This window comes from Protopterus annectens, chromosome 12.part0 (genome assembly GCF_019279795.1).
Source record: "Protopterus annectens isolate FY-2018-M chromosome 12.part0, PAN1.0, whole genome shotgun sequence".
In the NCBI taxonomy this organism is placed as follows: domain Eukaryota; kingdom Metazoa; phylum Chordata; order Ceratodontiformes; family Protopteridae; genus Protopterus; species Protopterus annectens.
This window is the reverse complement of record NC_056746.1, coordinates 630,947,970-630,974,578: the sequence shown is the minus strand read 5'-3', so window position 1 is coordinate 630,974,578 and position 26,609 is coordinate 630,947,970. Positions and strand designations below refer to the sequence as shown.

Sequence of the window (26,609 nt, the reverse complement as noted above, 5' to 3'; positions counted from 1 at the left end):
CCATTTTCTTCAGTTTTTCTTGCCCTAGATGTCAGGTGCCCCCAAGTAGGTAGGCAATACATATTGCTAATTAAACATGTAAAGGAAATAAAAGGAATACCTTCAGTTACAAGCAAATACACCACAAATGTTGTACAAGATAGAAAGGTATAGAAATGTTCAGCTGGGTCAGAGGGGATGGAGGGAGGGTAACCTGGACTGCAGCAGTGTGAACACTCAAACGTCTACATTTATGGTATAAACTGTACTATGTTCATCATGTTACACTGCTGCAGTCATCACACTTGGGTTGAATTCCAAAGCTAAGGATGGACGGTGGAACTAAACAGGGTTTGGAGAAGCTAGTAGGCCCTGCAGAACTGCAGTGGCAAAGCCAGCTCTGGTTTTAGAGTATAGAGGTAAGTGATAGTGCTTGGTGAAGGTGTGCACTGAACTCCAAGTTGCAGCCTCCAAAATATCCTTGGTTGGTACCCCTCTGAGAAAGGCTGTTGATGTAGCTGTAGCCCTGGTGGAATGGAACCTAATGTCACCAGGTACAGGTTTCCCATGATGTGTGTAGCAGAAACGGATACAATGTCCTATCCATTTTGAAATGGTCTGTTTTGAAATAGCTTTTCCTTGTGTTCCTGCAGCATAGGATACAAAGAGCTGGTCAGATTTTTCTGAAAGCCTTATTTTTATCCAAGTAGTAACGTAATTGCCTGTGAATATCCAAAGAGTGTAGGAACCTTTCTCCTTTGTTCTGGGGATTTGGGAAAAAGGCGGGCAAATGAATGGTTTGGTTTAGGGCCAGACTGGATACCACCTTTGGCATAAAGGAAGGGTTAGTTCGTAAAGCGACTCTGTCTTGATGAAAAATGATGAAAGGCTCCACTGCCATTAGGGCCTGTAGCTCTGAGACTCTTCGTGCTGAAGTTATTGCTAGCAGCAGGGCAGTTTTCCATGATAGAAACTGTAAATCAGCTGTAAAAGCTCGTTCAAAGGGTGGCAGTGTAAGTTTTTCCAGAACAAGTTGGTGTTGGTGCTCTCCGGGGCGGTCTTATCTTCTTAGCCCCTCTGAGGTACTGTCTTAGTAGTGGATGTGAAAATATAGGAGGATCCGTGTTGTAGTGATCTAAAATAGCTGAGGCGTGGATCTTAATAGATGAAAAAGAAAGTCCTTTGTACAACATCTCAGTTAAATATTGTAGAATCTGAGGAATATTTGGAACAAGGGGATTTTGGCCTTTAGCATGGTTCCAGGCGCAAAATCTTTTCCATTTGTCTGAATAGGTTTTCCTGGTGCTGGGCCTCCTGGCCTCCAGAATGACATCCATAACAGCTTTAGAGAGAAGTGTTGACTGATTGCTTAGGTAATTTGCCATGCAGCCAGATTTAAAGTCTTGAGCTGGCTGTGTAGAATCTGATTGTTTTGCTGAGTGAGCAGGTGAGGAATATGAGGCAAAATCCATGGTGGGCCTTGAGCCATGTTCCTTAGTATTGGATACCAGTGTTGGCATGGCCAGTCTGGAGCAATGAGTATCATTTGTGGCCTCTCTAATTTTGCTTTCAGCAGCACCTTTGCTAGAAGAGGCAGTGGCCTAATGGTTAAGGTGTTTGTCTTACAAATGCAAGGTGCAGGGTTTGAGTCTCTCAAGGGATAATTGGCTAGGCTTAAAATGGCTCGCAAGAGCAGTTAGCTTAGTACTAACCTATGAACCTATGGAGGAAAGGCATACACTGTTAATGTTTTCCAACTGAATGAGAGGACGTCCACTTTCCAAGCTAGTGGGTGGTATGTCCTTGTGCAAAATTTCCGAAGTTGGTAGTTTTGGGGGTTGGCAAACAGATCTATGTCTGGGCGCCCCCATTTTTGAGTTATCATTGCGAATACTTGTGAATCTAGTTTCCACTTGTGAGGATCCATGATGTTTCTGCTTAGATCATCTGCCAATGTGTTTTTCTTTCCTGGCAGCAATTGTGCTTGTAGTTGAACTTGGTAGGTCAGTGCTGTGTTCCACAAGGTCATTGCTTGCCTGCATAGGGGGTAGGAATGTGTGCCCCCTTGCTTGTTTATGTACCACATTACGGTGGTGTTGTCCGTCTTTATTAGGAGTTGTCCTGGATGTAGGAGGTCCTTGAAAGCTGTTAGGGCATTTTGTACAGCTAGCATCTCTTTTTGATTGATATGCAGATGCCTTTGATCTGTAGACCATTTGCCCTGAATGCACTGTCCTGCCAAGTGTGCTCCCCAGGCATAATCTGATGCATCTGTTGTTATAGTTTGCCTGGCTGTGGGTAAGATAAAAAGCTGACCCTTGTTGAGGTGACATGCCCGAGCCCACCACAGAAACTCCTGTTGAAGGCAGGGAATTAGTGGTATTATTGTTTCCAAGCTGTGGCTGTGTTGAGTCCATATGCCTTTCAGGTACCACTGTAATTTCCTCATATGCAGTTTTGCAAATGGTATTAGTAGTATGCAAGATGCCATGAATCCCAAGGCCTACAGAATTTTTCTTGCAGGGAGCTGGGTCTTTGTTGACATCAATTTGAAGTATTGAGTCAGTTGTCCTTGCTTGTCTGGCGTGAGATAAGCCATCTGGGGCGTTGTATTTAAGCTGGCACCCAGGAATATTATGTACTGAGAGGGCACTAGTTTTGATTTCTTTTCGTTTACTGTGTACCCTAGGCAACTTAGTAGGTGTTTGACAAACGCCAGATGCTTTAAAAGAATGTCCTTGCTTTCTGCTTGAATAAGGCAGTCATCCAGGTATGGATATATTTGAATTCCTCTTTGTCTGCAGTATGCAATTACTTGTGCCAGGCATTTTGTGAAGACCCTGGGCGCAGTAGATAAGCCAAAGGGCAGTGCAGAGAATTGGTAATGGGTTGAACCTGCAATAAATCGGAGGTGTCTTCTGCAATTTTGTCTGATAGGGACATGCAGGTATGCCTCCTTGAGATCCAACGTTACTAGCCAAGCCTTCTTGCCCAGCATGGGAAGAAGTTGCTGTAGTGTTAGCATCTTGAATTTGGGTACTTGCAGATAAGTGTTTAGAATTGAAAGGTCCAGAATGGGTCTCCAGGCTTTGTCCTTTCGGGGGACTAGAAAGAGTTGAGTAAAATCCTTGTCCTTGCTCCTGTGTAGGTACCTGTTGAATGGCTCTCATGTCCATGAGAGCTGTAATTTGTTTTTGAGCCTCTGCCCATTGATTTGGTGGCAGGTTTGGCATTCCTTTTATCCTTGGTAAAGCGTGAAAGTGGAATCTGTATCCTTGTGAAACAATATTTGGGACCCAATTGTCTTTGGTGATGATGTGCCAGTTGTCTGCAAACAGTGCTAATTTTCCTCCCAAGGGAGCTGCCAAGAGGGATTTGTTGGCAGTCTGAGGGGTAAGTCATTGTGTTTGTCTTCTGATAGCTTGGGACCTGTCTTCTCCCCCTTTCTGGGTTGTGGTACTCCATTGTCGAGGCTTGTAAGGGCCTTGTGACTGACCTCTGCCTCTTGGGCGTCTGTATTTGCCCCTCTGTGGTCTGTCAGAAGCTGGAAAGGACCAGTTTTTGGTTGGCCAATTTCTGCTGAAACGAGGGGGTTGGACCTGTAAAAAATCCTTGACCGTCTGCATAGATTTTGCCTTATCCTCCATTTTCTTTAAAACCTCTTCTGCTTTTACACCAAATAAAACATCCTGCTGTAAAGGTGCATCCAATAACTTTGCTTTAACATGATCAGGTAAAGTTTGTTCTTTTAACCAAGCATGCCTACGTATGACAGACCCTGTCACTGCTGATCTACAGGAAGCCTCCAATGAATCAAATCCACATTGCAAAGTATGTTTTCCCACTTGTTCCGCTGCATGCAACAAATCTCGCATTTCCTTGTAATCAGGCTGCTCTGTATGTGTGATCATTTTTTGTTTTAACTGAGACATCGGGTATTGCTGATATTTCAGCATGTGAAAGTGGCAATTTAAGGCCCTCATAGCTAGAGTAGCTGAGGTATATACTTTCTTTCTCCATCTGCCTAGTGTTCTAGAATCCCTTTCAGAGGGTACAGGATTTTTAGCAATAGAGGCCTTAACCCTTTTGGGACCCTGGGAAATGGTTTCTGGGTCAGCAACGGGGCTTTTATATAGGAATTTGTGTGAGTCAGGGACTCTGTAGTATCTGTCTGGTTTGGCTGGTGCAGGAGGTAGAGAGTCTGGGTTAAGACTAGATTCTGAATAAACATCATCCACAATGTCTAACACAGGTGGGATAGCAAGTGGTCTGTGCTGGGGTAGTAAAAGGAACTCTCGAAGCCTTTTCTTAAAATCAGAGTAATCCTGGCCTTCCCAGTGGAAATGTTCCCTCATGGTAAGTAAAGTTTCCCCAAAAGAGTAGTCTTCTGGGGGAGATGCAGATAGACTCTTCAGCATCAGAGTCTTCATAGGTTCATAGGTTCATAGGTTTATACTAGGCTATCTGCCCTAAGGCATTTATAAGCCTAGCCCAAAGTTTTGTGGCTTACGCCACCCCTTATGTTAAAAAATATTGTGCCCATTAGTTTGTTGTGCCTCTGTCCAGCAGTGACACAGAGATGATTCCCGGGGTAAACCTACGATCTCCCATCCACCGGTCAAGATTTCTCTTGAACAGAGCCAGCGAGGTGCTCTGCCTCACATGGACCGGGATTTTATTCCACAGCATAGGGAGTCTCTGAGTGACAAATCTATCCCTCCAGCATGTCTTATTTATATCCGTGCTAAGGTTTAAGTCGCTTGCTCTAGTGGATCTGGTAGATTTGGATTTTTTGAGGTGGAGCATGTCCATTAATTCCGTGTTGGACATGGTCTTGTATGTCAGGCACAGGTCACCTCTGAGCAGACGGTATGCGACTGAATACAGCTGGAGTTTCTTCAGTCTGGCAGCATATGACAGATTTTGGAATCCCTTTATCCTTTTGGTGAGGAACTTTTGGGGTCTCTCCAATTGCTGCAGGTGTCGGGTGAGATACATCCCGAATGGGGCATTGTACTCGATCATTGGTCTGATAAGTGAAGAGTACAGGGGAACAATGACCTCACTTGATCTGTATGTGAATCTCTTCATGATCAGGTGGGCAATGTAGAAGGTCTTTCTAACTACTTTAGCAACGTGAGTGTCAAAAGAAAGGCCACTGTCAACCTGGGTCCCCAGGTCCCTGATAACGTCTTCTGTGCATAGTGGATTGCCACCTATATGGTAGCTTGGGGTTACCTTGTTTTTCCCGAAGGGTATGACTATACATTTTTTGGCATTTAACTTCAGGCCATGGCTCTGGCACCAGCTATCAGTTTCCGTGAGACCCCTCTGAAGGATATCTGTGTCCGATGTACTTTCCACTATGGCGCCCAGTTTGCAGTCATCTGCAAACTTTGTCAGCCATAGTCCTCCTATGTTTGCCTGTACTTCTGAGAAGTAGATGCCGAACAACAGGGGGCCAAGGACTGAGCCCTGTGGGACACCACTTGTGACCGGCTTGGAGTCTGACATGGTGCCAGCAACTCTAACCCTGTGGGTTCTGTCCTTTAGCCAGTTTGCAACCCATCTTGTGACATATGGGTTTACATTTAAGCTGGTAAGTTTCTCTATAATACCTGAGTGGGGTATTGTGTCGAAAGCTTTTGCAAGGTCAAGGTAGGCTGTATGGACTGCCTTTCCCTCATCAATGGCCTTGGTGACTATTTCGAAGAAGTTGACCAAGTTCAAAAGGCATGATCTGCCCTTGACAAAGCCAAACTGGGTCGGGTCCAATGTCTGCAAGTCCCCTATGTCTTTGTTTATGAGTTCCATTATGATCCTCTCCATAGCTTTGCAGACCAGGCTTGTTAAGCTTATGAGGCGGTAATTACCAGGGTCCATAGAGGCACCGCCTTTGTGGAGTGGGACCACAGTTGCCGTACGCCACTCCTTGGGCACGTATCCTGTGGTAAGGCTAAGATTAAACAGCTGCCTTATGTGCGGGTTTAGTTCCTCATTCAGTTCGTGTAGCACACAGCCGGGGACACCATCCGGTCCCATTGATGCTGTGTTTTTAGCTTTAGAGAGAGCAGCTTTTACCTGCGCATTTGAGATGTCTGGGAGGCTACACTCCGCTGGGATAGTTATCTCTCCTTTTGGGGGGGGAGAGGGGGGTGAAGTTTGCAGTGAACCTGTCTGCCAGTATGTTGGCAATGTCTGTGGGTTCAGTGATTTTTGTATCATTTTGGACTAATTCTGAGCATATCTGGGAGATTCCACCCAGGTTTCTAACTTAGCTGAAAAAGGCCTTATGATTGTCTTTTGAATCTATGGCAATTTTTCTCTCAAAGTTGGCCTTTCATAAGGATGAAAAGAGTATTCCTGTTCCTCAAAAGAATCTGAGGAAACTGAAACCTGGTCAGAGGAAGCGTAATTCTCCTCCTGTCTTGGCCTTTTATCAGGAGGGGGATGGGAACCCCTGATTAGGGTAATTAAATCTTCAGCCATCTTAAGCATCTGTTTCTTAGGCATGGAGCCTTGTACTGGAGACTGCTGTGCATTCTTTTTTGCTTTTAAAGGAGTTTTCAGCTTTGCATAGGATTTAATAGTGAGTGTAGTCGGTCTGAAGACACCTTCTGCAACTGAAGGCGTTTCAACTGCATCAGAATCTCCTTCAGCCATGGAGTCAGAAGGGCCTAAAGATAAAGGCTGTGGAGGCCTAGTAATCTCCGCTTGGGAATCGGAAGGCGTCTGAGGTTCTAAATCAGCGGTCGTCAGGGGCTACGTAGGCGCCTCACTGAAAACCAGAGAACCGGCAACTGGCCCAGCAGAGGCCTCGGAGTCTGGTTTGGGTCTCGGCTGCCTATCCTTATCCTTGCATTTTTTATGCATTCCGGTCGTCGGTTGCTCCGACGGCATGGTATAATTAAATTTCCTACCAAAGTAATGTCGGGCAAAATCAAACCGACGTTTAATAGTTCGTTTATTAAACCTAGCACAAAACCGACAACCTGTGACGTCGTGGTCTGAGCCTAGGCAAGGAATACAATAAGAATGAAAGTCCTTATGAGGTATTTGCTTCCCACAAGAAATGCAATTGTTAACTTTTTCTGATATTGGACTGAGGCAAGAAAAGGTTCCCCAACGGGGTACTTAGCTTTATTGAAGACTTCAGTCTGAAATTCGATTTGAAAATCTCAGGAGTCGGCCGACCGGCACTTGCGAACTGCTTCTGCTTCGGGCACCACGCGGCAAGAAAGACTGAAGAAAATGGCATCAGATGCCTCTTATATACCCCTGGCGCACTGACATCAGGGAAGAAGTGACAGCAACCGATGCCGGACCAAGACTTTGGAACTCTGGCCGACTGCGGGACCACCTGACAGCAGGATAACCCCAAGTGTGATGACTGCAGCAGTGTAACATGATGAGCACCATTATTTAGCAGAATTATTTAATCAGTCCAGTTGTATTTTTGTGAAATTCTTCAACATTCTTGGACTAAAAGGTTCATAGGTTCTTCATAGGTGATTAACCAGTTAAGTTTTTTTCAAGCTTAGCCATTGCAATCCCACTGACGAACACTAGTTAATCGACAGAGGTTAAGCCATGGATAAATCTGCTGTTTCCCATCAATTCAACAAAGCTAGATTTGAAGATGGCAAGGGACATGTTTTGTTCAAAAATCAAAAGTTTGTTCCAGAGTTAGAGGATTTTTAGGGAGATATATTCTACATGCCAACAAGTCCTATTTATATTGCAGTAGAAACGTAGGTCTCTTGACGTTCTACTTTTGCTAGTGACACTTTTACAGATAAGCAGTAGATTACACAGGAACGGCCCATTTACATCTCTGCAGACCGACCCATAGATTATTGTGCAGGAGACAGAGAAGAGAGAAAGGGAAATTTGATATTCTGAGTAATTTAGGGGATTTTATAACAGATTTTTTTTTTGTTTTTCATGTGAACCCTCTGGGATTTTCAAGTTGTTTTGATAGATGCACATCAAAGAGGAAATTGTATTCTGCATTTGCCTGATGAGGGATTATTGGAAGAGAATGACAATCTCTTAGGACCTAGAGGAGATGCTGTTGGTAATCAGTTTGGTTGGGTATAAAACTTTCCTACTGAGAAAGGACATGCAGTGGTCAAAGGAGAGTTTATTATACATTACGGTGCCTAGGTTTCTAAAAACTGTGTATATTTTAGGAGAGATGTCACTGATATGGGAGATGTATGATATTACCCGTTTCCCATACTATATGATGCTACTTTTTTTACTTCAGCTTTACATTGCATTGTGATCCTGACACCATGATCTTGTCCAAGTTAGGTCCTCTAAAAGGCTCTATGTGTTTTCAAGGGACTTGATAACTCCAAGCTTGCAGTCATTTGAAATTTTGGTCAACCACATGCCTTTACTGTCAGATTTGGCATTAGAGAAGTAGAAGTCAAACAGAGATAAATGCAAAAGAGACCCTTGTCATAAACTACTAATAAACAAGTCTCTTACAGAATAGTGTGCCATTAATTCTGTGAGATATCTATCAGTGAGCCAGCTGGAAATCCAATGAGATACGCAAGATTTTACACTGACAGTGACAGGTTTTGCCTATGACACCAGAGAAAGGCGCAGTGTCAAAAACCTTTAGCTAAATTCAGGTAAGCTGCATGCATACCAATAGCCAATAATCCAAAGCTTCCAAATGAAAAAAGACCTTTATTGCAGCAGAACTTCTCCACACAGTAAGCGCTTTCACGTTGTATAAACTCTTCTTCAGACTTCAATAAAATGCATTGAAATTCTAGCCTTTATATACTATGGTTACCAAAGACTTAACCAATTAATCAATTAAACAATGTTTTGAATTCTTAAAGTGCAAGTGCTCACTACAAACAAATACATAAAAAATGCATAAAAAGTACATCAGAAAAATACTTAAAAGATGCTTAAAAACTAAGAAGACATCATAGGTGTCATGCATTTAAAAATTATACTAAATATTCCATGTAACACATTTAATCATTTAATGCTTAAAAGCCTTGGCTACTAAAAATGGTTTTAAAGTAATTTTTTATTTAATCCATATTTATGTGCCTGTAATCTGAGGATCCATCTGTTCTCAACTTCCTCAGTACGATTTTTTTATATTCCCTAACCTACTAGTGCTTTTTATTAATTCTAAAACTTTAAATCTAAAATGATGTAAAGACCCTTTCTCCATAATATGTCTTGCTAAAGCATTGGTAGTATCTTCTTTACTGACCGCATATATATGCTCCCTTATACGCTCACGCAAGGTGCGATTTGTTTTTCCTACATAATATTTCTGACAGAATTGACACTGTGCTAAGTAGACAAGATTTTTAGATCTACAATCAGCATAGCTCCTAAAAGTATAAATTCTTCCAGTGTGTAGGTGGGTGAAGGCATTATCCTCTGGTATGAATCTGCACTGATTGCAGGTCCTGCAGGGAAATGTTCCTACTCTCTGTGACCTTAGATGTCCTATGTCTGTTTTTTCATAGCATAGAAGTCTCTTTAGAGATTTCATGTTCCTATATGCTATATTGGGTGTCTCTTCCACTCAAGTCTTGATTCTATCGTCCATCACTAAAATTTTCCAGTTATTTTCTATAATCCTTCTGATCTGGCCATTTCTGTTAGTATATGGTATAATAAGCCTATTTTTCACGGCAGATGACTTTTTCATGTCCATAATATTAGCTTCTGTCTTGTTATAGTAGAATGATTTTTTAGAGTTTCAAAGTACTCACTCATGTGAAGTAATACAATTTCTTGATGTACAGTTGACGAAGGGACCAAATGGTATCAATACTGAAATGTTCAGGAAAACTTGTTGGAGGAATAATTTCCTTCATCGTAGTAGTATGCACCCTAAACATATCTATTCGAATATAGTTAAGAATCAAACACTCAGGGCATCCAAGCTAACTACCAATGAGTCAGCTTTTATAAATCAGAAAGATATCTTAGAAAGAGATTTTACATCCAGAGGATATAACAAGAAAGTGGTACATGACACCATAGCTACAAGTGATAAATTGAGATCAGATAGGGGTAAACCATTCTACTATAACAAGACAGAAGTTAATATTATGGACATGAAAAAGTCATCTGCCGTGAAAAATAGGCTTATTATACCATATACTAACAGAAATGGCCAGATCAGAAGGATTATAGAAAATAACTGGAAAATTTTAGTGATGGACGATAGAATCAAGACTTTAGTGGAAGAGACACCCAATATAGCATATAGGAACATGAAATCTCTAAAGAGACTTCTATGCTATGAAAAAACAGACATAGGACATCTAAGGTCACAGAGAGTAGGAACATTTCCCTGCAGGACCTGCAATCAGTGCAGATTCATAGCAGAGGATAATGCCTTCACCCACCCACACACTGGAAGAATTTATACTTTTAGGAGCTATGCTGATTGTAGATCTAAAAATCTTGTCTACTTAGCACAGTGTCAATTCTGTCAGAAATATTATGTAGGAAAAACAAATCGCACTCATTAGGAGCGTATAAGGGAGCATATATATGCGGTCAGTAAAGAAGATACTACCAATGCTTTAGCAAGACATATTATGGAGAAAGGGTCTTTACATCATTTTAGATTTAAAGTTTTAGAATTAGTAAAAAGCACTAGTAGGTTAGGGAATATAAAAAATCGTACTGAGGAAGTTGAGAACAGATGGATCCTCAGATTACAGGCACATAAATATGGATTAAATGAAAAATTTACTTTAAAACCATTTTTAGTAGCCAAGGCTTTTAAGCATTAAATGATTAAATGTGTTACATGGAATATTTAGTATAATTTTTAAATGCATGTGACACCTATGATGTCTTCTTAGTTTTTAAGCATCTTTTAAGTATTTTTCTGATGTACTTTTTATGCATTTTTTATGTATTTGTTTGTAGTGAGCACTTGCACTTTAAGAATGCAAAACATTGTTTAATTGATTAATTGGTTAAGTCTTTGGTAAGCAGAGTATATAAAGGCTAGAATTTCAATGCATTTTATTGAAGTCTGAAGAAGCGTTTATACAACGTGAAAGCGCTTACTGTGTGGAGAAGTTCTGCTGCAATAAAGGTCTTTTTTCATTTGGAAGCTTTGGATTATTGGCTATTGGTGTGCCTTGGAATTGCTCTACTGCTCTGCTTTTTCGTTTTACCAAGGCACTTTACCCTGCTGAGGTGTTTGCTTTGCTTAAGCTGCATGCATAGTTAACCCTCCACCCAGTCTTTTAGTAACTATTTTTAAAAGAAATCACCTACATTCGGCAGGCATGACCTACCTTTCAGAAATCCAAATTGGTTTGCATCTGGAATTGTAGACACCACATGGTCCACAATGATTAACCTTGCAAACTATGCTGGTGAGTCTGATAGGTCTGTAAATACAGTTTTGTACCTACCATAAATGTAGATGTTTGAGTGTAAACACTGCTGCAGTCATTACACTTAGGTTATCCTGCCGTCAGGCGGTTCCCCAGTCGTCCTGAGTTCCAAAGTCTTGGTGCGGCATCAGTTGCTGTCGCCTCCTCCCTGGCGTCAGTGCGACAGGGGTATATAAGATGCAGCTGATGCCATTTTCTTCAGTTTTTCTTGCCCCAGATGTCAGGTGCCCCCAAATAGGTAGGCAATTCAAATTGCTAATAAAACATACATAAGAAAAGCAAACAACAACTTTCAGTTACCAGCAAATACTCCCCATAGGTAGTAAAGGGTAGAAGGCATAGGGATGTACCAGCAAGTAAGAGGGGAAGGAGGGAGGGTAACCTGGACTGCAGCAGTGTTTACACTCGAACATCTACATTTATGGTAGGTACAAAACTGTACTATGTTCATCGTGTTACACTGCTGCAGTCATTACACTTGGGTAGAATCCCAAAGCTGAGGTAGTAGGGAGGCTGGTTCTATAAGGCATTAGGGGTGGCTATAAGGCCCTGCAGCACAGCAGTGGCAAAGCCAGTTCTGGATTTGGAGTATAAAGGCAAATGGTAATGCTTGGTGAAGGTATGCACAGAACTCCATGTTGCTGCTTCCAAAATCTCCTTGGTAGGTACTCCTCTGAGGTAGGCAGTTGAAGTGGCTGTTGCCCTGGTGGAGTGAGATCTAATGCTGCTAGGTACAGGTTTCCCATGGTGAGTATAGCAGAAACATATACAATGTCCTATCCATTTTGAGATAGTTTGTTTTGAAATGGCTTTTCCCTGTGCTCCTGCAGCATTTGCTACCAATAATTGCTCAGTTTTTCTGAAAGCTTTGGTTTTGTCCAAGTAGAAGCGTAACTGCCTGTGAATGTCCAAAGTATGTAGTAGTCTCTCCCCTTTGTTCTGTGGTTTCGGATAGAAAGTTGGCAAATTAATAGTTTGGTTTAGAGCCACACTTGATACCACCTTTGGCATAAATGTAGGGTTAGTTCTTAAAGACACCCTGTCCTGGTGGAAAATGAGGAAAGGTTCCACTGCCATTAGTGCCTGTAATTCTGAAACTCTTCGTGCTGATGTTATGTAGCAGAGCAGTTTTCCAAGAGATGTATTTTAATTCTGCTGTTAGCTGGGTCAAAAGGAGGTAAAGTTAATTTTTCCAAAACAAAGTTGAGGTCCCAAGTTGGGGTAGGTGCTCTACGGGGCGGTCTTATGTTTTTAGCCCCTCTGAGGTACTGTTTGAGCAAAGGATTAGAAAAAATTGGTGGATCTGTGTTGTAATGAGCAGAAATGGCTGAGGCGTGGATCTTGATGGATGAGAAGGAGAGGCCCTTGTCCAGCATCTCAGTTAAATATTGAAGTATCTGAGGAATGTTTGGGACAAGAGGGTCAAGGCTGTGCACCTGGTTCCAGGCACAGAATCTCTTCCATTTATCCGAGTAGGCTTTCCTGGTGCTAGGTCTTCTGGCCTCCAGAATGACATACATAACAGCTTTGGAGAGAGGCATTGCTTGCTTGACTAAGGAATTTTCCATGCAGCTAGGTTTAAGGTCTTTAGCTGGCTGTGAAGTATATGATTGTTGTGCTGTGTCAGCAAATGTGGGATTTGAGGCAAAATCCAGGGTGGTTCTTGTGCTAAGTTCTTCAAGATTGGGTACCAGTGCTGGCGTGGCCAGTCTGGTGCAATCAGGATCATCTTTGGCTCTTCTTGCCTGACTTTTATGAGTACCTTTGGAAGGACAGATAAAGGAGGGAAAGCGTATACTTGCTGAATGAGAGGGCATCCACTTTCCATGCTTGTGGATGGTAACTCCTTGTGCAGAATTTCTGTAGCTGGCAGTTCATTGGGGATGCAAACAGATCTATGTCCCGGCTCCACCATTTTTGTGTTATCATTCTGAATATTTGTGGATTCAATTCCCATTCATGAGGATCCATGATGTTTCTGCTTAGGTCGTCTGCCAGTGTGTTTTTCCCTCCTGGCAGAAATTGTGCTTGAAGATGAACTTGGTAGTTTAGAGCTGTGTTCCACAAGGTCATGGCTTGTCTGCAGAGGTGGTAGGAGTGTGTGCCCCCTTGCTTGTTTATGTACCACGTAACTGTGGTGTTGTCTGTCTTTAGTAGTAGTTGTCCTGGATGTAGCAGGTCCTTGAAAGCTATAAGTGCATTTTGTACAGCTTGCATCTCTTTTTGATTGATGTGAAGATGCCTTTGCTCTGTGGGCCACTCACCCTGAATACATTTTCCTGCCATGTGTGCACCCCAGGCGTAATCCGATGCATCTGCTGTCAGTGTTTGCCTGGCTGCGGGTTGAGTAAAAGGCTGTCCCTTGTTGAGGTGACAAGCTTGAGCCCACCATCAAAACTCCTGTTGAAGGCAAGGAATTAGTGGCATAACTGTTTCCAAACTTTGACAGTGTTGAGACCATACACTCTTTCGGTACCATTGTAGCTTCCTCATATGCAGTCTGGCATATGGAATTAGTAGTATGCAAGATGCCATGTAGCCCAAGGCCTGCAGAATTTTTCTTGCAGGGAGTTGGGTCTTTGTTGCCATCAACTGAAAGTATTGAGTCAGTTGTCCTTGCTTGTCTGGCGTGAGATAAGCCATCTGGGCCACTGTGTTCAAGCTGGCACCCAGGAATATTATCTGTTGTGAGGGCACTAGTTTTGATTTCTTTTCGTTTACTGTGTACCCCAGGCAACTTAACTTTTTTATGAACGCCAGATGCTTTATAAGAATGTCCTTGCTCTCTGCTTGAATCAGGCAGTCGTCCAGGTATGGATAAATCTGAATTCCTTTTTGCCTGCAAAATGCAATTACTGGTGCCAGGCACTTTGTGAAGACCCTGGGCGCAGTAGATAAGCCAAAGGGCAGTGCAGAGAATTGATAGTGCATTGAACCAGCTAGAAATCTGAGGTATCTTCTGCAGTTTTGTCTGATAGGGACATGCAGGTATGCCTCCTTGAGTTCCAAAGTCACAAGCCAAGCTTTCTTGCCCAGCATGGGAAGAGGCTGCTGTAGTGTCAAAAACTTGAATTTCGGAACATCCAGGTAAGTGTTTAGAGAAGAAAGATCCAGAATGGGTCTCCAGGCTTTGTCCTTTCTGGGAACCAGAAAAAGTCTTGAGTAAAATCCTTGTCCTTGCTCCTGTGGTGGTACCTTTTGAATAGCTCTCATGACCATGAGTGCTGTAATTTGTTTTTGAGCCTCTGCCCATTGATTTGGTGACAGAATTGGCATTCCTTTTAACCTTGGCAGAGTGTGAAAGTGGAACCTGTAACCTTGAGATACAATGTTGAGAACCCATTTGTCTTTGGTGATGCAATGCCAATTGTGATAGAAAAGTGCCAGTTTTCCTCCTAAGGGGGCTGCCAAGAGAGAGCTGGTTGGCAGCTGTAGTGGGAAGTCATTGAGGCTGCTTTTTATAAGGTTGTGGCCTGTCTTCCCCTTCTTTCTGGCCTGATGTACCCCATTGTCGAGGCCTGTAATGGCCTTGCGCTTGACCTCTACCTCTTGGACGTCTGTATCTGCCCCTTTGAGGTCTGTCTGTGACTGGAAAGGACCAATTCTTTGTTGGCCAATTTCTGCTAAAACGAGGAGGCTGAACCTGTAAGAAATCCTTCACCATTTGCATAGATTTTGCCTTATCCTCCATCTTATTTAATACCTCCTCTGCCTTAACTCCAAACAAAACATCCCGCTGCAAAGGTGCATCTAATAATTTTGCCTTAACATGATCCGGTAACTTATGTTCTTTTAACCAAGCATGCCTTCTAATGACAGAGCCTGTAACTGCTGCTCTACAGGACGCCTCTTAGGAATCAAATCCACATCGCAAAGTATGTTTTCCCACTTGTTCAGCTGCATGCAATAAATCCTGCATTTCTTTAAAACTAGAAGGATCTGAATCTGGAATCATCTTTTGTTTCAACTGAGACATCAAAAATTGCTGACATTTTACCATGTGAAACTGGCAATTTAAGGCTCTCATTGCTAAAGTTGCAGACGTACATACTTTCTTTCTCCATCTGTCTAATGCTCTGGAATCTCTGTCAGAGGGAACTGGGTTTTTTGCTGATGAGGCCTTAATCCCTTTGGGTCCCTGAGAAATAGTTTCAGGGTCAGCAACAGGGCTTTTATACAGAAATTTGTGAGAGCCAGGGATTCTGTAATATCTATCAGGTTTAACTGGGTCTGGAGGTAAGGAGTCAGTGTTTAAGCTGGATTCAGTGTACACATCATCCACAATATCTAACACTGGCGGAATAGCAAGGGGTCTGTGTTCAGGCAGTAAAAGGAAGTCTCTGAGCCTTTTCTTGGATTCTGAGTAATCCTGGCCTTCCCAATGGAAATGCTCCCTCACGGTATGTAAAGTCTCCCCAAAGGAGTAGTCCTCAGGCGGAGAGGCTGATGGAATTGATTCCTCAGCATCAGAGTCCTCATAAGGGGATAAAGAATATCCTAGGTCTGAGGATGAATCTGAAGAAATGGACACCTGGTCGGAGGATTCATAGTCTGCATCCTGTCTGGGCCTTTTATCAGGAGGGGGGTGGGACCCCTGATCAGGGTGATTAGGTCTTCGGCCGTTTTGAGCATTTGTTTCTTAGGCATGGAAGCCTGTCCTGGAGAATGCTGCATCTGTTTCTTTGTTTTTAAGGGGGCCTTAGACTTAGCAGAGGGTTTAATGGTTAACTGGGTAGGTCTGAAAACACCCTCTGAAGCAGTGGATTGCTCAGCTACTTCGGTTCCCTCTGAAGGGTTAGTTTCGGTGGGCTGAAAACCTAGAGCTTCAGAAGGCCCAGCCTGCTCCACGTGGGAGTTGGAGGTGGTCTGTGATTCTGTGGAAGCGGTAGTCAGGGGCTGCGTAGGCACCTCGCTGAAAACCGGAGGACCGGCGACCAGCCTAGAAGAGGCCTCGTCGTCAGTTTTGGGCCTCGGATGCCTGTCCTTGTCTCTGCGCTTTTTATGTATTCCGGTCATCGGAAGTTCCGACGGCATGGTGTAACTGAATTTTCTGCCAAAATAATGTTGGGCAAAATCAAACCGACGTTTAATAGTGCGCTTGTTAAACCTAGCACAAAACCGACAACCAGTGACGTCGTGGTCTGGGCCTAGGCATGGAATACAATAGGAGTGGGAGTGGAAATCCTTATGAGGTATTTGCTTCCCACAAGAAATACAGTTATTAACTTTTAATGACATAGGTCTGAGGCAAGAAAAAGTTTCCCCAACGGTTCTGGATTCGGAATGAAAATCTCAGGAGTCGGCCAACCGCCACTTGCAAACTGCTTTTGCTTTGGGCATCGCGCGGGCAAGAATGACGGAAGAAAATGGTGTCGGCTGCATCTTATATACCCCTGTCGCACTGAAGTCAGGGAGGAGGCGACAGCAATCGACGCCGGACCAAGACTTTGGAACTCAGGCCGACTGGGGAACCTCCTGACAGCAGGATAAAGCAAGTGTAATGACTACAGCAGTGTAACACGATGAACATCTGCCACTGCTCATGTTGGGGCCTCTCTATTGTGCAGGGAAAGCATTGCAGCAGTTTTCTAGGCTTCTGGCAAGTATCTACTGGATGTCATGGTTGAAAAGTTTAAGGTGGAGGTCTGATAGGAGAGACTAACTACTAGCCAAAAAACAGGCTGCTATGTTGCCTAAACCCTACAGATCACATCTGATATCTGTTCAGAGGTAGTTACTGAAGAAGCATGGAGTGTACATGTTGTACTGGGAACTCAAAGTGACACGGTGGAAACAATGGAACTGAATTTATCTGAAAAGATAACTCCATCCTCAATGTGAGTGGTGCCATTAGAGATAACTTTGGTGCAATGCTGCATAACTGATGTCTTGTACTTATCCTTTGCTGACACAGTAAGTTTTAGTTCTACTGGATTTGCCCTTGCTCCTGAGTTCTCTGTTAGCCCTTTCAAGTTTTATTTTAAATCAGTGATCTTTTTTCCTATTCTTTAGGGCTAAGAGAATCTTTTTACAGCAGAGTTCCACCACTGGGGTTTGTTTATAAACTTTGCATTGTATTTGAGATGAATAAGGACACAAGCCTATACAAGAGTTGTGATGGGAGCACAGACTTTAGGTACAATGTGGCACTATGTGCTATAAAGTCACCGAGGGCTGCTGACTGTGAAATTGTCTCAAGTCCTCATTGAAGACAATGAGACTTGCCCTGGAATAGTCTCTAAAGATGGTGGGGTTGGATGTTGGACTGTAATGGAAAGTTATGACAGTTAACACATAAATAAATACATTACTCTTTTATGTTAATTTTCCCCGATGGAAATGGCAATATCTATAGCGTACACTCGTATTGCTTTTTTTTATGCCCATTAAATGAATAAGCAAATATTCCAATTATGCCCCATCAGAGATGATATGCAATCCATCTGTACATTACTAGCATACATACAGAAGACTTTACATCCATATTTACCACAGCCATTATATATTTTCTCTCATCACAGTTATAGCTGTATATCAACGGGTACAATTACACTCATAAAACTATTCCATCTTTTCAAAATATCTTGCACCAACCACGCTGCATAAAACACACAATTCTCTTTTCTATTATGATTATCTCATTCCTCACATTCATCATCCACTTCCATGGAACAAGCACAGTCTCCTTGCTTACAAAAAGTTGTATAATCCATCTCATCCTTTCCAAAAGATAAATTCAATGGTAATTCTCTTAACCTGGCCGGTGTTTGTCTGTTCCATACTAATAAACACAGATATTCCGTATGACAAAAACACACTCTATACAGCAAGAAAAGTGAACTTAAATGTTCACATTTACACTCCTTAAACATCTCAACATCATGTAATCATTACTTCAGTATGACTTTACAATTATTGTGATCTACATCAATGGGTCATCCAGCTATATTAAGCTGCTTTCCTGGTTACCACATTTGTCCCTTTTCATTCTATGACAAACTTGACTATGGTTATTATGTTTCCAGTACTTTCAGACTGTGTCAGTGGCAGCCAGGCTAATTTCTTGACGCCTAATGCAGAAGGGTAGTAAAACTGTAACAGCCCAACAGAGGGGTAGAGATGACAACAAACTCTACAGATGTCTTAAGACAAATCCTACCCTGCTTCTTGACTGGAGGATGGTCTTGTATAGTGAAGCGTGTAGTGTAATTCATTTGGCCCCAAAGATACTAAGAGCTGTTTAAACCTTAAAAGAAAGTTGCTGTCACTTCTGTAGAGTAAGCTCCAAATGGCCACCCCAGCTGCTTCCCATTGATCTAATAAGAAAATGTGAAACAATACACTAGTAGACAAGAATCGATGTCAATGGCTCAACAGGCAGGGCACCAGACTATCATGTTGGCAGAACAGAAGGCTGTGAGAGTTCCCTTTTCACCCTAGGTGCTTCGATTAACAGACATTGTAGTGCAGTATAAGGGGAGTGCTGAACTTTTAAGTGTGCTGTCCTTCAATCAGACATTAAATTGGAGCTCCAGCTGATGTAGCACCAACGGATATAAATTATACCATGACATTTAACAAAAATAGGAGGGAAGTCACTTGATGTCCTGCCCAAATTTTCCACAGTCAGTATGAATACCACCACAGGTCTCTCCTGAAAAGAGGGTGCTGGCCTAGTGGGATTAACCCAATCAACAAAGTGTAGAAAAATTAATAAATAAATGAATAACATTATTTTTGAGACAGGTCTGCTCTGTTTGCATAGCATAAATACAACAAACAAATGTTCAGACTACCCAAATGATATAGCTCTTGCTAGTAAAAATCTCAACTGCCTTTAGGCATTTTGAAAATTTAACATCCCTTCCCTACTGTTTTTGAGTTAGAATAAAAAATGTCAGCTTGGTACTCTGGTTAACTGCTAGTTCACATACCACATTTGGCATTAAAGAGAGAGAAGTTCTAAAGCACAATTGAGCTTTGTGAACGACACTATATCATTCTTTATATGCTGGGGTCTGCAGCTTAAGATATCATCCTAACACAGATAATAGCCACAAAAAATAAGGTTTTCCAAGACAAACTGTCAAGATGTCACTGATAAGATGAGCTCAAACTAAAGGAAGAGTTAACCTTCACACTGTGAGTGTTTGTAGCTCAGAAACTCTCCTAGAAAAGGTGAGGTCAAATAGCAGGATGGTTTTCCAAGTACAGAATTTCAGAGAAGCAGAATAAGTTGGCTCAAAGGGAGGCAGATTAAACCTCTCTAGCAAGAAATTAAGATCCCAAGGAGGAGAGATGGGTTTCCTTGGGGAGATTTAGATGCAGAATTCCCCCGAGGAAAAGCATGACCTCCAGCCTAGTCACAAGTGGAAGCAGACACTGGCAGCAGACAAACGAGCTTTTATGGGTGAGCACACTAAGCCTGACTGAAAAAGCTCACAGAGGTACTGCAGTACTATAGGAACCTGTGTTAAGAGTAAATCCTGTGTTTACAGAACCAGAAAGAAAATCTTTTCTACTTAGCTGTGTAAGATTGTCTTGTAGTAGATCTCATAGCCCGTTGTTGGACTTATCCCACCTCAGAGAACAGATGTCTTTGAGGGATTAAAATACTATCATCCATAGGGTTAGGCTGCGGTACAAGTAGATTTGGGTGGAACAACAATCCTTTTTGCTTAGTGATCAGGTCTGGCTGTTGAGGAATCCTCCAATAATTTCCTTTTGCCAGATGAAATAGCAGGGGAAACTAATGTTGCCTCAGCCAAAATGGAGTCAGTAAAAGGAGTTTGGATGTTTCCTTTTGTGCTTTGAGAAGAACTTTTGGAAGAACAGTTAGAGGAGGGAAGGCATAGAACTTCCCTGTCCACTAGAAAGAGAAGGCATCTGTCCTCCAGGCTGTGAGACAAGGATCCCTGGTGCAGTACTAGTGGAGCTGATGGTTGCTTAGTGAGCCAAGAGATCTATTTGAGGAGTACCACACTAAAGTGTGATCTTGTGGAAGACCCCTCTGTTCAAGGTCCACTCATGGGGGTCCTCCAGGGAGCAACTATATCAAAACAGTGAAATTTGTTGTAGGATTTCCATACAGAACAACCACTGCCTTAATTTTAGAAAACTCTCCTGACTAGAATTACCTCAACTACTTGCTTACATGCAACTCACCATGGTCCACAAACTACTCTTATCACCCTGACAAAACTCCTGCTCTCCTGGATATACTTCATCCATATTCCAGCCAACGTTCACTTCGCTCTGCGAATAAAGCATTACAGGTTATGAAAACAGCAAATAATGCTGGAGACTCTGTACTCATTCCACGTAGCTAACGCCTGGAATTTGCTACCTTACACCATTACAGCCAACACCAGTCCAACACAATTCAAAAAATTATCTCACTGATACGCATCTCAGTTCATGTAATACTCCAGGCTAACCATGATTATTCACTTCTCTTCCTCCTATTTTTTAAGCTTTAGCTACAGAAATATCAACTTCTAATGCTTTCCATGGAATAATTTCTCTGAGCCCTATACTCATATTAGCCATCTTTACATATGTACTGAATCCTATACTCTTTTAGCTACCTGTAAACACTCATGGTCAGAAAACCTACTGTATTAATTCACTCTAACTGAAGCTGTCCTAATTTTGATCATCACGGTGCTATTCTAGCCCTAAAATGTTATTACACCTCTATCACTATTTGCCTAACAAAACTCAGTCAATTTGACCTCACTACTAGCCATTATATTATATCTTCATATTTTGTCTTGTATCCTTATAATTTTTTTATTTTTATCTTGTCAACAAACTTTTAATGCATGTATTTTCCTACTACGTGGAGCTTTATGTGATGGGATAGGTAAGCTATTTTATGTATCATTATATAATTGTATTTCCTTGTCAACAAACTTTTATTGCATGTATTTTTTTTTTTACTATGTGGAGCTTTTCTCCCCAGGCCTCCACTGAAAATGGGTACTGCCCAGTCGGACTTTCCCGGTAAAAAAATGTAAAACAAATAAATAAATAAATAAAACTTAAGCAGTCTGCTAGCACACTGTCCTGAGTGGAGATGTATGTGGCTGTGATTGTGATGTTCAATTGTGTTGCCAATTTCCATGCCTCCTGTGCTAAATTACAAAGTTGGTAAGACCTGGTACCCCCGTTTGTTTATATACCAGATGACTGTGGTGTTATCTCTATACATGTAGAGTGGCCCACATCTCCAAACGTGGGCAAATATCTAAAGAGCTTGCAGAAAAGCCCTCATATCCTTATAGTTTATGTGTTCTTTCAGGAACTTTTTAAGTGTAGGATTCCTTTGAGACAAAGATTCACTGAAGAATGCACCAAGAAGAAGATAGATGCACTTAAAATGATGCACATGGCATTGCTGATACCAAACAACACTGCCAAGTTCTTCAAAACATCTGTCTTTGTGGCTTTAGTGGGAAGGATGCCCCTGGATTCCCACCATGACGAGATGATCTACTTTGAGAGGTACAATACTGTGTTAGGCCTTTTTGCCTTTGGAAGATGTGCAACACCTCCTCTGAGAAATTAGCCCTCAAGGGGATTAGGCTAAGACCATACATGCTACTAAATTCAGGCTCTTGAGGATGCTATATTCCAATGACTTTGCTTCTTAGGTCAACAGCATGCAGGTTTGAGTCTCAAATGTCTGGTCATCTGGATTAGCAAGGAGAATAGTAGCTGCTTTAGCCATAGGGAGGATGCCAGCATGACGCTTGATCTTGCCATTCTTAGCTTCTCCTCTACTTTTGGAATTAGGGGAAAGTATACAAAGGCAAAAAGACCTCCACCTCCAGGAATGAAAAGAAAAACATTTACAGCTCAAACCTCCCTTACATGATTAACTGGTACAAAACCTACTTATCTGGTAGACCTCTGTTTAGGTATGCAAATCTATTTCTATTCCTCCATACTATAAAAAGGTTCAGGAAGAGTTTAGTATCCAGTCTCCATTTGTGGCTGGTGGCCTTGGATCTGCTCAGCTAGTATACTGCTGTAATGAGTTCAGAAGGGATGCAAGATGCACGAAGATGAAGGCCTGAGCAAGAAGCTGTTTCACAAGCTATCATCATTAACCTACATAAATGGTAAAAAGAGGTCCCACTTTTCATGTTTATATACCACTTCATCATGGTGATGTCGGTGTCCATATTCAGCATTCTTGCTGCAAGTGTCTTTTAAAGTCCTCTTGGTGAGAAATCAGGTTTTCTTTTCTACAAGACTATGTCTTTTAGTCATGGAGGAATTTCAGTTGCCTTGACTCATAAGATGCTCTTAATAAGCCTCCAAAGCATTTGGGGTCAGGGTTTGAAAGCTCTCTTTAGACTGCAGAGTTGTTCCTTAACACTTTAGCACTTGCTGGGACCACAATTTGAATTATTCTTTGATGGAAAGAAGCAAGTTAAGTGTCTTGTTTATTAGGTGATCGTGCTGCTCCCACAGGCTTCCAATACTTTCAGACTGAATCAGTGGCAGCCAGGATCTTCCACAAATTCAACCTTTCCCGGACTCTAAGATCTGAGGATGACACGTAGCCCAGTGCTCTCAAGAACATTTGTACCGAGACTGCTGTCTCCTTGTAGAGAATTTAAAAAAAATTACTTAGTAACAGGGCAATGTCTCACTGCACAATGAAGCCTGCTCTTTCTGCATCAAGCAATGTTCCCATAAAGATTTTTGTTCTGTGTGGTGAAAAAACTTATTTTGGATAAGCTGACAAAAATGACAGGCTGGCAACACACTGGATACCGTTCACACTGAAACAGCCTATGCAGACCACCTAGATGAGGTAGTCCTTCATGTAAATTTAGTTAGGTACACACTAGTGAAGCTACACATCTGGCCTGAACTCTGCATACTGTCTGTGGTTCTAGTGGATGGAAATGTGCAAGTACGCCTCATTTAGGTCTAGGGCCATAAAGACAGCCAGTGGAGAAAGCAGCAGAATCAGCCCTTGATCAGTTAACATCTTGAACATGGTTCCCTTTAAAATATGGTTCAGTGTGGAAAAATGTATAAGTCTCAACAGGCCATCTTTCTGCAAGACTAAAAAATGCCCATAGTAAAATCAGTTTCCTTCTTCTTGTGGGGAGAAATGCAACTGGCTGCATAGTTTGTCAATACTTCCTACTTTGCAGGGATGGAAGGTAGTCTTAGAAAGGAAACAGAGGCATTGAACTCAGTCTTGCAGCTTGTTGATATGATCTACTTAGCCTACCTGCCTGTTCTTATCCAGTTCCACTGGCATATGGGGATAAAGCCCTGACTACAGACCAGGCAACCTGGTTCAAATAGCAGACTGGGCACTGGATGAGCAGGGGGTTGTGCAGGAACGAAATAATGAGACTTTGCCTGCTCAGCTCTCTCTGGGGAGGGGTGATTCAGCACTCACAGGCAAATACTTACCGATAGAATCCCTTGTGGATACTGGAGGTCACACTAAAAGTGCAGTCATGAGGGAAGAGGGACTTAGGAGTGTTTCACACAAAGAAGCATGGGTGTATTTTGCAGCAGACCTCTGTACATCTACATTTCCAACACTACAATCATGCAAGTACAATGTATGGCTTAAGTGAAAAACCCCAATCCCCAGTGCAAGAGACAGCAACATAATTTCAAATAGACTCTCACCCACAGGGAACAAGGGGGTCAAACAGCTCTAGCCTTTTGGGAACAAATGGATCTACAGATGGCCAAACTGAAAATTTGATAGTCAAGAGTTTAAAAATAGTCTTTATGTTGTTAGTTAAAATTAAACTGCTTTGAAATAGAAAAAAAAGTCCATCCAGGATATGGAGAAGCAGAAGGGAAAGAAAGGAAGAGAAATGGAAAGGTTGGTAGGATTAGAGAGAACAATTCGTATTTCCTGTTGGTTTCTTATGCAGCTATAGTAATTTCCTATATTCTCTCTGCCTGGCTGTCTGCCTTTGCCTCTGCCACATCCAAATCTTTCTGAAACCATCTTTTGTTTGAAATGGTCTGCCTTGGACTGTTTTCTATAAAAAAGTCCACTGTTTCTGTGCCTCTTGTTAACAGGATGAAAAGACTGACAGATTGTATGGCCTTTCTCTTTCAGGGTTTTTACAGGCTTTTTGCAAAGAGAAACCATACAATGAATCCTTATCCAAAAGAGTGTTCAAATAACTGATTAGTTGATATCACCTGATAAAGAATACACTCTCACTGAGGTGTGTGTTGCTACTATTCTCTCTCCTGCATCTGCACCTGTGCTAAATAAAGGCTTCATCAAAATTAACTGCACAATTTAGAATATCATTCCCAACATGAAGGGCTGTTTGTGAAAGCTTAGTGATCTTATCCTTGATAATTTCTGATGTCATATGATCTATTTGCTTGAGGGAGTCACTTGATAATTTGAAAAAGTGGATTAGACAGTTTACAGTACTGAAGGTCAACATGTAGAAATGTATAGATTTTGTCAAAATCTACCTAAAACTCTGCTTATCATTTCAGAATGCACTGTGTTTTAAGGCTAACTGTCCCCCAGGAGGTATGCAAAAAAAAAACTAATGCAGGGTCAGCTACATGGGTCTTGTATTTACATGGCTTACTGATCCTGCAGAATCTGTCTAGTCCGTTGAGAGCTGAGTAAGGCTATAGGAAAACCAATTCAAATGCATCCTCAAATTCCTAGAAAACTAAGGACAAGGCAGTGGGGCCCTCAGTTTCACAATTTCCCAGGAGCTCTAAATAACTTGCCAATGTAAAATACTTCCTCATCAGATATGGCCTCTACAAAGCAGATGCCTCAGACAGCACAGCCTGAAATATTATCTTCTAATCATCTGTATCAGAAAGAAAAAGAATGGAGATATATATGGAATGGGACAGGTGGTCTCCATCTGATTTAGAGTCCAAGGAGTCAGGGGGAGGAAGTCTTTTACTTCTGTAAAGGAGCAGTCCTCGACACTGAAAGATGAGATGAGTTGCCTATGGGTTCATTTATTTTATTATATTTTATTTTAAATGTATTAACTGCACAGATGAAATGGACGAAAGACCTTGCTAAGCCATGACCCAAGACATTTGGCAAAGACATTTCCATACAACTTGCAACTTTAATTCAATAGCACACATAGGTAGAATACAGTCAGGTTTGTTAGATATACAATTATGCTATGTAAGAAAGAAATTTCATTTAGATTTAGATTTCTTAAATTTAGTACTTTGAGGCAATTAGTATAAAGTTAAACCAATAGGCTACATTATATCCAGCAAGTGTTACATCCCCAAACATGCTATGCATACTATTTACAATAACGTACCTGCAGGTGTGAAGTTAACACAATTATACATTTATTTACACCATATACATGACAGCATTTTAATTTCACTATTTAATTTCTTCAAGTATTTTGGGTTTCTAATACCATGATGAAAATGCACCCCAGAAATGTTGGTAGAGCAAATGGCTGTGACTAAGGACATTTTTCTTTTGAGCTGGGACACAGGATCTGAAATGCGTAAACATAGTAAGGCCTTATTACGTTTCATTCTGTTGGCTACCAAAAAAGTAATTACTAGAAAATGGAAATCAAAATCTAAACCAGCAGTGTTTAAGTACTGAATACTGCAAGAAAAATAAAATAACTTGAAGAGGGATCTTCAGAAAAGGGAAGAAGCAAATTACACAGAAATAAATGGAATTTGTAGGAACAGTACAAGCATAATGATGTTCCAGGAGGAGTGAAGTTTAAGGGCAGGCAAAATAGAGCAATTTATGTAATGCTGGGCTGAATGCCAATTGTTATAAAGGAAAATGTGATGGATAATGCATGTAAACTGAAAATAAATGTTAATATGGTTTATTTTCTATTCATGTATGTATAACCGTGTCTTAAGTGACAATTTAATAAAGATGTTAAAAAAAACTGTAAAAAGAAAGAAAAATTAGAAAGTTATAATCAGTACTATACTACAGAAGTAAATGCTGACATTTATCATAGAAGACCTACAAAACAGAATAAAAGCTCATAAGCCCTGCAAGCAATGTCCAATGTGCAATGCTGCAATAAAAACTGCCTCACCTCTGGTGCATTAACTGGCCAGGAGGAAATAACAGAAATTATGCAAAATGCCAGTCAGTTTGAACAATACTGCCTGAAACAAAAATAATGGAATTGACTATGACAAATCCCATCGACACATTAGAACCTG

General features: G+C 41.6%; 1 protein-coding gene across 3 annotated transcripts in view; it reads right to left on the bottom strand.

Moving 5' to 3' along the window:
- The window catches only part of INTS1 (integrator complex subunit 1), a 2,399,836-nt gene that overhangs the window by 1,133,015 nt on the left and 1,240,212 nt on the right, over positions 1 to 26,609 (bottom strand). The window lies entirely within an intron of this gene.